Source organism: Mus caroli, unplaced genomic scaffold, assembly GCF_978045245.1.
Source record: "Mus caroli unplaced genomic scaffold, Mus_caroli_1 scaffold_13, whole genome shotgun sequence".
Taxonomy (NCBI): domain Eukaryota; kingdom Metazoa; phylum Chordata; class Mammalia; order Rodentia; family Muridae; genus Mus; species Mus caroli.
In genome coordinates, this window is record NW_028227268.1 from 109,791,615 (window position 1) to 109,804,902 (window position 13,288).

The window sequence follows — 13,288 nt, forward strand, 5'->3', positions numbered from 1 at the left end:
TCCATTCTACCCCATGCCACTCAGCCTCCTGGGCCAGGCTGTGACAGGATCTTTCACTGCTTCTTTGAAGCTACTCAACAATTCAAAGGGGTCCTTACTACCATTGTGTCTTGCATAGGGCCATTATCAAGCAGAGCTTCAACATGATCTGTTTCATCTTCAAAGAAAACTGGTATCTAACAATCCAAACCACAACAGATGTGTACATTAAACGGCTTTGTATTTCATTAAAGTAATAATTGGACTAACTGTGATTATGAAAATGTAGCTCATATCATTTTTATTCATTCTCTAGCATGTACTTTTGACAAACAGAATAGTTACTGTCTGCTGTTGAATTTTTCCGAAATGGGAAGGAAATGTATTCTCATACTTTCAGCATCTGTCACTGCGGCAACAAAGATAGGATAGAAGAATACTGGGGGAAATCCATATCCATGTACATATAGAGGATTACATGGATCATTAATAAAGTATAAATAACCTCCCAAAGAACAAAAGTCATCTAAAAATTTAGGTTAAACAAAAACTTGAGAGCTCAAATATTATCTTTTTTTCTTTGCCTGTTTCTGCATATCCTGATAAAAACAAGTCAAGGAATGTTAGGATTAACTTGACTCAAAGTTTAAGTCCAGCAGAGTAAAGAATTCAAAAAGGTTGGAGCTTGAAGCAGCTGGTCACACTGCATCCACAATGAAGGAACAAACAGCTGTGAGAGCATACTAGTGCTTAGTTCATCTGCCCATTTATACAATCCTGGCCCACCTGCCCAGAAAATGGTCCTACCCACAATTAAGATGGGTTGTGCCACATAAATTAATATAATCAAGATAATTCCTCATAGGCATACCCATCCAGAGGACAAGTTCCTGATGATTCTAGACCCTGTCAAGTTGACAACCAATAATATTCAAACTTAATTTTGGAACTGTGCTGACATTTTCACAGTGAATTAATGGAACTCTTGTGGAAAGTGGTTTTTCTTTATTTACTTCAACAGGTTGTTTATAAAATAAATAAATTAAGTAAGTAAGTAAGTAAGTAAGTAAATGGGACTACACATTTTATAAGGCATCTTAGTGGACTTCCAGCTCATTGAGATACAACCTTTATTCATACTCAGGTAAATGCGCTGATCAGTTTATATCATCTTGATGCATATTGGAGTTGTCTGGGAAGAGAAAACCTCAATGGACACACTGTCACGATCAGACTTTTAGGTGGGCATAGCTGTGAGAAATTTTCTTTTTCTTTTTTTTTATTATTCATCCCATTAATTTACATCTCAAATGATAGCCAACTTTCCTGTCCACCAACTCCCTGCTTCCCATTGCCTCTATGAGGGTGCTCCCCCTCCCACTCAGTTTCTCCTGCCCCACTGCTCCAGCATCTCCCTACAGTGGGACATCAAACCTCCACAGGACCAAGGGCTTCCCCTCCCATTGCTTTTAGGTAAGGCCATCCTCTGCTCCATATGTATCTGGAGCCATGGATCCTTCCCTGTACACTCCTTGGTTTATGATTTAGTGTCTGGGAGTACTGGATGGTCCGGCCAGCTGATGTTTTTCTTCCTATGGGGTTGCAATTTCCCTCAGCTTCCCTAGTCCTTTTGCCAGCTCCTCCACTGGGGTTCTTGAGTGCAGTCTGATGGTTGGCTCCAAGCATCCACATTTCCATTCATTAGTTGCTGGCTAGACCTCCCAAGGAACAGCTACACCAGGTTCCTGTCAGCAAGTGGTGAGGCATTTTCTTAATTATTATGGTGTGAGAGAGGCCAGCCACTGTGTATAGTACCTCCCTAGGGCACTTTTTCTTATGTTTTATATGGAAGCCAGCTGAACAAGACATGTAACAAGCCAGGGAATAGTGTTTCTTCATGATCTCTGCTTCAGTTCCTGCATCCAAATGCTTGCATTGAGTTTCTGACCTTGTCTTTCTTCATTGATGCACTGTGATTTGGGAGTTGTATTTTATCACAGCAATAGGATACTGACCTAAGATAAATAAGATCTCTAATTTATATTTTATACAAATAAACATATGATCTTCAAAAACACATTTTGTGTCCCTGCCCTCTTTCACTTCCCTTGCTTAACCATATCCACTCACAAGATGCCATTGTTGATACATGAAATGAAATACAGAATTATAGCTATGGGATTTACTAATTTTATGTGCTGTTTTACAGGGAGTAAAAAGACAGAAGAATGATCTTTTGTAGTCTTTCACAGAGCATGATTAACATTTGAAATGAGTTTGGGCTCCATCCAACAGATGACTGTGAGCATCCATTTCTGTATTTGCCAGGCACTGGCAGAGCCTCAAAGGAGACAGCTATATCAGGCTCCTGTCAGCAGAAGGAGCCAGAGAAATACCTAAGGAGTTGAAGGGGATTGAAGCCCCATAGAAGGAACATCAATATGAACTAACCAGTACCCTCAGAACTCCTTGGAATTATACCACCAATCAAAAAAAAAAAAAAATACATGGTGGAACTTGTGGCTCTAGTTATATTTGTAGCAGAGGATGGCCTAGTAGGTCATCAATTGGAGGAGAGGCCCTTGGTCCTCTGAAGGCTCTATGCCCCAATATAGGGGAATGCCAGGACCAGGAATAGGAGTGGGTGGGTTGGGGAATAGGGGGAGGGGGAGGAGATAGGGGATTTTCGGAGGGGAAACTAGGAAGGGGGATAACATTTGAAATGTAAATAAAGAAAATAACCACTAGAAAAAAAGTGTAGGGTCAAACAAACAGTGCTGCTGCAGACTGTCTCTCAGAATGAGGCTGTCCAGGGTAGCACCTTCCTCTCTAGTGGCTCTGTGCTGAACAGTAGTCCATTTTAACACTGTGGGACATTAGCCTGATGAGGCTGACAGCTGTCCATCTCTTCTTTTCAAATTAGGATTTATTTTGCAGCAATCCCTAAAGCTCTGTAAAGCACCAAGAAATGAATTTTGGTTGATAATTTTTGTGGGATTAAAAGTAAAAATATGCAAAATAATTGCTGTGACTCAAAACAAATATGGTCCTGAGGGCCAAGCTGGAGGAACAACTGAATTATTTGCCCAGCTACCAAGGCACCCTCCTCCTTTATTCAGTATTCAGCATTTCTGGGAACTTGCAGAATTCCCTTTCATCTTGTAGGTAAACTCTAAAATCCAGAGAAACTTAAAGTAGGTAAATCAAATTGAAATAATTACTTCAGTGTAGGAATTTTCAGAGACTTTCTATTATGAGAAACTTTCCACAGCTTTGTTTTCTATAGTGCACATGTATATGTAGACCATGTGTGTATGTGCATGGATGTCTGTATGCGCATGGCTTCAGTTAATTTCCCCTAGGAAATAATTTCTCTGCAAAAAGATTCAGTGGAACAAAGGCATATTCTTAAAGCTTCTCTTACGTTTCACATTTATTGTTGTGACTTGATACTAAAAGTGAGAGAAAATAAGTTGCTATAAGCAACGTTCCTTCTAGTAGTGCCTCAAGAGAAGCCTAAACCAAATGATGATTTTCAAGTGACAACTGGGAAAAACTGAGAAATATTGAAATCCAATGGTTTACATGAGAATCACATAGGAGCCCCAGAAGACAGGTCTCTATACCTAAAGTGACATTGTCTTTTGTATAGATACATTTGCTGACTTCTAATTGTGGAAAATGAGTTGTTACTTAAGGGAGTCAGGATAAGTGAGTGGTTCCCTTGAATACTCATTCTTTTGGTAGACTTTTCAGCTAGAAAATTGAAACACAGTTTCTATCATGGAGCTTTACAGAAGGAATTTGCTAAGATAAAACATGAACCAGAAGATAAGCTCCACTGGACTTCCCTGTGCTGAGAGTAGAATAAAGCCTCTGAAAACAAACAAACAAACAACAGCAACAACAAAAAAATATAGTGCAGTCGATGAGAAAGTCTGCATTTCTCCAATCACAATGTACACAAAACCTCAGCAGCAGGGCTTTACACTTACTTACCTTGACTCTTATTGTGCCAAGTGACTAGTACTTAAGTTACAGCCAAGTGTTATGGTTTGTGGTGGGAAGGCATTTCACAGAAAAGACCAAAATGCATAATAGATATCTTGAAGACCTTGAATATGAAGACCTGATTGAATTTCAAGAAAAAGAAAGCAATAAAATTTGACTTTGCCTGCAAACAGGAAAAACTTTCAGACATAGTAATCAGAAGGGGGAAAAATAATCCACTTAACATTCAAAAATGCACGGGATTTGATTGGAGACAATTGGATGTCCTCTGGAAAGAGAGGAAGTATTTACAGATTCTGTAAAAGCTAAAATCATCTTGATAAAAAGCATCACAAAAGTAAAGTAGATAATTTGGTTTATTTTTCTATGTGCCTGAATTATGTTCAACCAAACAGAAAATAACATTGCAAATTATCAGTTATTGTCAATATTAACAACACTTTTGCTAATTGAAGAATATGTTTAGAACTGCTAGGTGTTATTTTATAACTTTAAAAATGTAAGCCTTTAACTTTATAAATATCTGCCTCACTGTCATTTAGTTTAAGTATGAACTATGCTCCAGGCATAGAATAAAACAATGCTTATTAATTATTTATATTCACAAGGAGATCACTGTTGGCAAAGTATTACATGTATAATTATTAAAGAGTAAAATTTCCATGTGGTATGCTCTTTTAGATTTTTATGCTGCTACTGTAACAAAAGTACCCAAAGTTAATTGTTTATAGAGAATTAATCTTTGTGTTCTTATATCTTTGCATACTGAATTTTTATGAGCAGGAGGTACTGACAGATGCATAGCTTATGATTAGAAGCTTATTAGAGAAGGACAAATAGAGAGGACAGCATGGGTAGCCTTCCTTCACAGCAATCTGCACTCTTAAGAAAACTTATCCCTTAAAGAAAGGAACTGAATTCTCTTAATCTTTAACATTTATAATTTCTCCAATGCCTCACTTCCCAACACCATCCACAAGGGCAAAAATGTCAGCTTCAGTTTGTCAGGACAAAACATCCCACCACATCGAAACCTAGTTTGCCAGTCTATCTGATGCTTCCTTCTTCCGTCAGCAAAACATGGGTATTTTTATTTGCTTAGAGTTATTTAGATGATCAAATGATAAAGGACACACATATGTAAGTGTCAAAAGGTATGTGTGTGTGTGTGTGTGTATGATTGCAAACATCAATTGCCACTGTTTTGAATTCAATAGATGTTGACCTATAAAGTGCCATGAGAAGAGGAATGGTAGAAATTGTTATTGCATAAGAGAAACAACAGAACTAAGTGGTGGTTTGAATATGCTTTGCCTATTGGAAGTGGCACAATTAGGGAGTGTGGCCCTGTTGGAATAGGTATGGTCTTATTGGAGGAAGTATATCACTGTGTAAGTGAGCTTTGAGGGCTCCTGGTGCTCAAACTCTGCACAGCATAGAAGATGATCTCCTTCTGGCTGCCGTCAGATCACAATACAGAACTCTTAGCATCTTCTCCAGCATGATGTCTGCCTGCAGCCTGCCATGCTTCTACTATGATGGTAATGAACTGAACCTCTAAAAGTTAAGAGAGCCTCATTTAAATGTGGAGGTTCTTGATCCTTTATAAAAACTGCCTTGATCTTGGTGTCTCTTTATATTTATAAAACCCTAAGACAGTGATCTACAGATGCTTGCCAGACAGATCAAGGATTTAAAATAAAGAGAATCATTTTTACAAATAATATATCAAAATTCTCCAACTTATCCTCTTTTTCTAGAGAAGGATATAGTTGCTAGAGTCATCAAACATGCACAGGAAGAAGCTATAATTGCAGCTCAGAATCCTATTTGCTTTTGAAATATAAAACCATGTAAGGCTTGCACTTGCTGTCCATTGATTTGAAAGGTCATAGCATATTGTAAATGTTTATGGCATGTTTCTGCTTATGCAAGAGCTCCTAAGGTTTTGAGAGAATACACCCAGTTGTTATTTTCTGAATTACTGAAATGGTTCTCATCTTCCTTGTTCTCCCGTGTCTTTCTGGAGGGCAGTTCCTAGTTTTCTTCCTTCTGCTGTGTCCCTGTCCTGACAATGGTTTGGGGTCTATAGGCCCCCTGCTTATCTTCACTGAGTTTTGCTCCTGATAGTGCTTTCAATGGGAACAGTTAGACTGTTCAGCTGCCCTCCTTCCATGCACCGGGCTTCATATTCTGCTAATAATGTGATATTACCATTTCTTTTTCTTAATTTTTAATATTTTTTATTACATATTTTCCTCAATTACATGCTATCCCAACATTCCCCCATACCGCCCCCCACTTCCCTACCGACCCATTCCCATTCTTTTGGCCCTGGTATTCCCCTATCTTGGGGCCTATAAAGTTTGCAAGTACAATGGGCCTCTCTTTCCAGTGATGGCCCACTAGGCCATCTTTCAATACATATGCAGCTAGAGACAAGAGCTCCAGGGTACTGGTTAGTTCATCATGTTGTTCCACCTATTGGTTTGCAGATCCCTTTTGCTCCTTGGGTACTTTCTCTAGCTTCTCGATTGGGAGCCCTGTGATACATCCAATAGCTGACTGTGAGCATCCACTCCTGTGTTTTCTAGGCCCCAGCATAGTCTCACAAGAGACAGCTATATTTGGGTCCTTTCAGCAAAATCTTGCTAGTGTATGCAATGGTGTCAGCATTTGGAAGCTGATTATGGGAAGGATCCCTGGATATGGCAGTCTCTAGATGGTCCATCCTTTCATCACAGCTCGAAACTTTGTCTCTGTAACTCTTTCCATGGGTGTTTTGTTCCCAATTCTCAGAAGGGGCATATTGTCCACACTTTGGTCTTCATTCTTCTTGAGTTTCATGCGTTTAGCAAATTGTATCTTATATCTTGGGTATCCTAAGTTTTGGGCTAATATCCACTTATCAGTGAATACATGTTGTGTGAGTTCCTTTGTGATTGTGTTACCTCACACAAGATGATGCCCTCCAGGTCCATCCATTTGCCAAGGAATTTCATAAATTCATTCTTTTTAATAGCTGAGTAGTATTCCATTGTGTAAATGTACCATAATTTCTGTATCCATTCCTCTGTTGAGGGACATCTGGGTTCTTTCCAGCTTCTGGCTATTATAAATAGGGCTGCTATGAACATAGTGGAGCATGTGTCCTTCTTACCTGTTGGAACATCTTCTGGATATATGCCCAGGAGAGGAATTGCTGGATCCTCCGGTAGTACTATGTCCAATTTTCTGAGGAACCGCCAGACTGATTTCCAGAGTGGTTGTACAAGCTTGCAATCCCACCAACAATGGAGGAGTGTTCCTCTTTCTACACATCTTCGCCAGCATCTGCTGTCACCTGAATTTTTGATCTTAGCCATTCTGACTGATGTGAGGTGGAATCTCAGGGTTGTTTTGATTTGCATTTCCCTGATGATTAAGGATGTTGAACATTTTTTCAGGTGCTTCTCTGCCATTCGGTATTCCTCAGGTGAGAATTCTTTGTTCAGTTCTGAGCCCCATTTTTTAATGGGGTTATTTGACTTTCTGGAGTCCACCTTCTTGAGTTCTTTATATATATTGGATATTAGTCCCTTATCTGATTTAGGATAGGTAAAGATCCTTTCCCAATCTGTTGGTGGTTTTTTTGTCTTATTGATGGTGTCTTTTGCCTTGCAGAAGCTTTGCAGTTTCATGGGGTCCCACTTGTCAATTCTCGATCTTACAGCACAAGCCATTGCTGTTCTATTCATGAATTTTTCCCCTGTGCCCATATCTTCAAGGCTTTTCCCCACTTTCTCCTCTATAAGTTTCAGTGTCTCTGGTTTTATGTGAAGTTCCTTGATCCACTTAGACTTGACCTTAGTACAAGGAGATAGGAATGGATCAATTCGCATTCTTCTACATGTTAACAACCAGTTGTGCCAGCACCATTTGTTGAAAATGCTGTCTTTCTTCCACTGGATGTTTTTAGCTCCCTTGTCGAAGATCAAGTGACCGTAGGTGTGTGGAGTCATTTCTGGGTCTTCAATTCTATTCCATTGGTCTATTTGTCTGTCACTATACCAGTTCCATGCAGTTTTTATCACAATTGCTCTGTAGTAAAGCTTTAGGTCCGGCATGGTGATTCCACCAGAGGTTCTTTTATCCTTGAGAAGAGTTTTTGCTATCCTAGGTTTTTTGTTATTCCAGATGAATTTGCAGATTGCCCTTTCTAATTTGTTGAAGAATTGAGTTGGAATTTTGATGGGGATTGCATTGAATCTATAGATTGCTTTTGGCAAGATAGCGATTTTTACAATGTTGATCCTGCCCATCCACAAGCATGGGAGATCTTTCCATCTTCTGAGATCTTCTATAATTTCTTTCTTCAGAGACTTGAAGTTTTTATTATACAGATCTTTCACTTCCTTAGTTAGAGTCACACCAAGATATTTTATATTATTTGTGACTATTGAGAAGGGTGTTGTTTCCCTAATTTCTTTCTCAGCCTGTTTATTCTTTGTGTAGAGAAAGGCCATTGATTTGTTTGAGTTAATTTTATATCCAGCTACTTCACCGAAGCTGTTTATCAGGTTTAGGAGTTCTCTGGTGGAATTTTTAGGGTCACTTATGTATACTATCATATCATCTGCAAAAAGTGATATTTTGACTTCATCTTTTCTAATTTGTATCCCTTTGATCTCCTTTTGTTGTCGAATTGCTCTGGCTAGGACTTCAAGTACAATGTTGAATAGGTATGGAGAAAGTGGACAGCCTTGTCTAGTCCCTGATTTTAGAAGGATTGCTTCAAGCTTCTCACCATTTACTTTGATGTTGGCTACTGGTTTGCTGTAGATTGCTTTTATCATGTTTAGGTATGGGCCTTGAATTCCAGATCTTTCCAAGACTTTTATCATGAATGGGTGTTGGATCTTGTCAAATGCTTTTTCCGCATCTAACGAGATGACCATGTGGTTTTTGTCTTTGAGTTTGTTTATATGCTGGATTACGTTGATGGATTTCCGTATATTGAACCATCCCTGCATCCCTGGGATGAAACCTACTTGGTCAGGATGGATGATTGTCTTGATGTGTTCTTGGATTCTGTTAGCAAGAACTTTATTGAGGATTTTTGCATCAATATTCATAAGGGATATTGGTCTGAAGTTTTCTATCTTTGTTGGGTCTTTTTGTGGTTTAGGTATCAGAGTAATTGTGGCTTCATAGAATGAGTTGGGTAGAGTACCTTCTGTTTCTATTTTGTGGAATAGTTTGTGAAGAACTGGGATTAGATCTTCTTTGAAGGTCTGATAGAACTCTGCACTAAACCCATCTGGTCCTGGGCTTTTTTTGGTTGGGAGACTATTAATGACTGCTTCTATTTCTTTGGGGGATATAGGGCTGGTTAGATCATTAACCTGATCTTGGTTCAACTTTGGTACCTGGTATCTGTCTAGGAACTTCTCCATTTCATCCAGGTTCTCCAGTTTTGTTGAGTATAGCCTTTGGTAGAAGGATCTGATTGTGTTTTGGATGTCTTCAGGATCTGTTGTTATGTCTACTTTTTCATTTCTGATTTTGTTAATTAGAATGCTTTCCCTGTGCCCTCTAGTGAGTCTGGCTATGGGTTTATCTATCTTGTTGATTTTCTCAAAGAACCAGCTCCTTGATTGGTTGATTCTTTGAATAGTTCTTCTTGTTTCCACTTGATTGATTTCGCCCCTGAGTTAGATTATTTCCTGCCGTCTACTCCTCTTGGGTGAATTTGCTTCCTTTTGTTCTAGTGCTTTTAGGTGTGTTGTCAAGCTGCTAATGTGTGCTCTTTCTAGTTTCTTTTTGGAGGCACTCAGAGCTATGAGTTTTCCTCTTAGAAATGCTTTCATTGCGTCCCATAAGTTTGGGTATGTTGTGGCTTCATTTTCATTGAACTCTAAAAAGTCCTTAATTTCTTTCTTTATTCCTTCCTTGACCAAGGTATCATTGAGAAGAGTGTTGTTCAGTTTCCACGTGAATGTTGGCTTTCTATTATTTATTTTGTTATTGAAGATCAGCCTTAGTCCATGGTGATCTGATAGGATGCATGGGACAATTTCAATATTTTTGTATCTGTTGAGGCCTGTTTTGTGACCAATTATGTGGTCAATTTTGGAGAAGGTACCATTAGGTGCTGAGAAGAAGGTATATCCTTTTGTTTTAGGGTAAAATGTTCTGTAGATATCTGCCAGATCCATTTGATCCATAACTTCTGTTAGTTTCACTGTGTCCCTGTTTAGTTTCTGTTTCCATGATCTGTCCATTGGTGAAAGTGGTGTGTTGAAGTCTCCCACTATTATTGTATGAGGTGCAATGTGTGCTTTGAGATTTACTAAAGTTTCTTTAATGAATGAGGCTGCCTTTGTATTTGGAGCATAGATATTCAGGATTGATAGTTCCTCTTGGAGGATTTTACCTTTGATGAGTATGAAGTGCCCCTCCCTGTCTTTTTTGATGACTTTGGGTTGGAAGTCAATCTTATCAGATATTAGAATGGCTACTCCAGCTTGTTTCTTCATACCATTTGCTTGGAAAATTGTTTTCCAGCCTTTCAATCTGAGGTAGTGTCTATCTTTTTCTCTAAGATGAGTTTCCTGTAAGCAGCAAAATGTTGGGTCTTGTTTGTGTAGCCAGTTTGTTAGTCTATGTCTTTTTATTGGGGAGTTGAGTCCATTGATATTAAGAGATATTAAGGAAAAGTAATTGTTGTTTCCTGTTACTTTTGTTGTTAAAGTTGGCATTCTGTTCTTGTGGCTGTCTTCTTTTAGGTTTGTTGAGGGATTACCTTCTTGTTTTTTCTAGGGCGTGGTTCCAGCCCTTGTAAGCATTAGAGAGCCCTCTAGTGACTGTGGAGGGGAGCAGATGTGAAGATGACTGTCAGACAGCTGCAGTCATCAGTGGTCATAAAAGAAAATTGGGGGAGGGGAAGCTCTTTTGGTTAACAGCCTATTTACAATTAGGTAACTATATTTTAAATACTTTAAACCTGAGTAACATTTATAAATATGCTATATGAGACCTCACAGCCACAGGTCATACCAGATTCCATCTGTCCAATACCTGTGTGTGCTTTCTTTCTTTCCCCAGTCTTCCTCCCTCATCAGTTCAAAATTTCTGAGTGTCATGAGCATGCAACACCAAGAGAGGCGCGCCTGGTCCTTCAGGCGCACTGTCAACAGGAGTGGCTAGAAACAGGTCTGCGCTCTCAGCTTCTGCTTCGACAACTCTCTAGATCCTGCACATTAAACATTGGCTCTCGTTCCTTCAGCTTCGGCCTCTCAAGACTACTTTCCAGCTGTTCAAAGATTCAGCAATAGTTTATTGTGCACCAAGAGGCTTGGAAGAGTGGCACCGCTGCTGGGGGGTCGGGGCTCCTGCCTGCTGAGGCGGGGTGTTAGTGAACACTACGCAGTGGCACCAGGGGCCCTGGTGGGCATCCGAGGCTTTGGGATCAATGGCTTGTCCTTTGGCCCAGAGGTGACACATACTGTCACAGTACTCAATGATGAAGTCCCTGCTGCATTAGTACGTCAGTTTTGAAGCTCTCCGGTTATAGCAAGGCCTCTCAGTCAGTGTGGATGCAGCGTTTCTAAACAGAAAATTATTGTCACTTATCATCAGAACCAGTTCCAGCTCCTGGAAGTCCTGGAGTCGGGCAACATCTTTGTCCTTTCTTAACAGAGTGTTGGGTAACTTCCTTATCTTCTCCACTTGGTCTGGATTAACACCCAGCTCACAGCAGCTCACTCTCAGCAGTTCTTGGTAGGTAAGTTCCTGTCGATCCAGTTCAATTTCAATGAAGTCATTTTCACGAAGAGATGGATTCTGAATCCTCACCTTGAGTACCAGCTCTTGCATATTAAACGGAAATGCTCCGGTGTAGAAAAATGGCTGGAATGCTGGAGCCGGGCCTGCATATGTCCCGTTCTGAGGCTCCAGAGACACCGGGGGCTTGGATGGGACAGAGAACAGGGAGCGGTTCTGACTCACTGGTGGCTGACAGACAGGACCAGGTTTTGTGCTTTCTGGTGTTCTAAGTATGGCAGAGGGGGCAGAAATATCACCATTCTGGACCAGTGCCAAAGAGCTGTGGTCCCTAGGAAAGGCCCCTAGCAGAGGGGTTTCTGTGGGGGGAAGCAATGGAGGTGAGCCATCTGTAGGAGGTGACACTGGAGGTGGGGAGGGGCCCCCATTCTGCAATTGGGTGGAGTCTTCTGCTGCAGGGCTGTAGATTAAAGGGAAGGCTGGGTTGGCCAGATAGTTGGGAACAAAGGGCAGTTCTGACTCCTGCTTCAGCTGGGGGATCTTCTCCTCCTCATTGGCTTCTTCCACTCCCATAATCTTCCTGATTTCTCTCCTTGATGTTAGTTGTACAGGCATTTCCCCTTTTGTTGTAAGAATCTCTCTGTCAGCTCCTGACTGTAGCAGGTAGGACACCACCTGTTCATGGTTGTGTTTACATGTCCAGTGTAAACAGGTCCAGCCGTTGACCTCATTTTGCGAGTTCACATCCACCCCGCTCTCCACCAGTTTCTGCACCTCCCGAATGTCCCCCAAGGCCGCCGCCTCCCGCAGCCTCTCCTGCTGCTCCTTCTGCTCTAGGAGGGCGCTCATCTTCCCCAGGGCCCCGGGCCGCCCCGCTCCGAGCCTGTCAGCGCCGCCGCCGCCTCCGTGGCCGGCTCCCGGCCATGGGGAGGGAGCGCCGGGCTCGCCCGCCCTGCTCGCGCCTCCGCCCGCACCCGGCCCGGGGCCTCCTGCGCCCGCCCGCCCACCGGCAGCTCCCTGGCTCGATATTACCATTTCATTTTACATAATTATACTCTGTGTCATCTACATCAGAATCCAAATTCCATAAAAGCAGGTATTCTGAAATTTGGGTTTAGTATATCTGTTGTTGAATCACCAGAATCCTGTGAGGACCTGGCAAAATGTAGGTTTCCAATGTGTTATTGATGTAAACGAGTGAGACATATAAAACTCAGCTCATAATAAATCATTAAAAGGAAGGAACAGGGACTGGACAGGTGGTTCAGAGGTGAATAGCATGCACTTCTCTTACAAGAGGGCTGAGTTCAGTTTTTAGCAAACACATTAGATGGCTCACAGCCAAGAATGGCTCCAGCTCTGAGGGGTGTGCATGTAGATGTTTGTTCCTTCTTTGTGCTTTGTGTCGTTAAAAAGCAAAACAAAACAAAACAAACAAACAAACAAAAACAACAGGCAGTAATATCTGTTTCCTTTTAGTGCTAGCAAGTAACTCCATGAGCTTCTGAGGAAATTCTTTTTGTCTAGATGTTCA

At 40.9% G+C, this 13,288-nt stretch overlaps 1 pseudogene; it reads right to left on the reverse strand.

Moving 5' to 3' along the window:
- Positions 1-11,287: 11,287 nt before the first annotated feature.
- Positions 11,288-12,623, reverse strand: LOC110305701 (ankyrin repeat domain-containing protein 40 pseudogene; annotated as a pseudogene).
- Between the last annotated feature and the right edge of the window lie 665 nt (positions 12,624-13,288).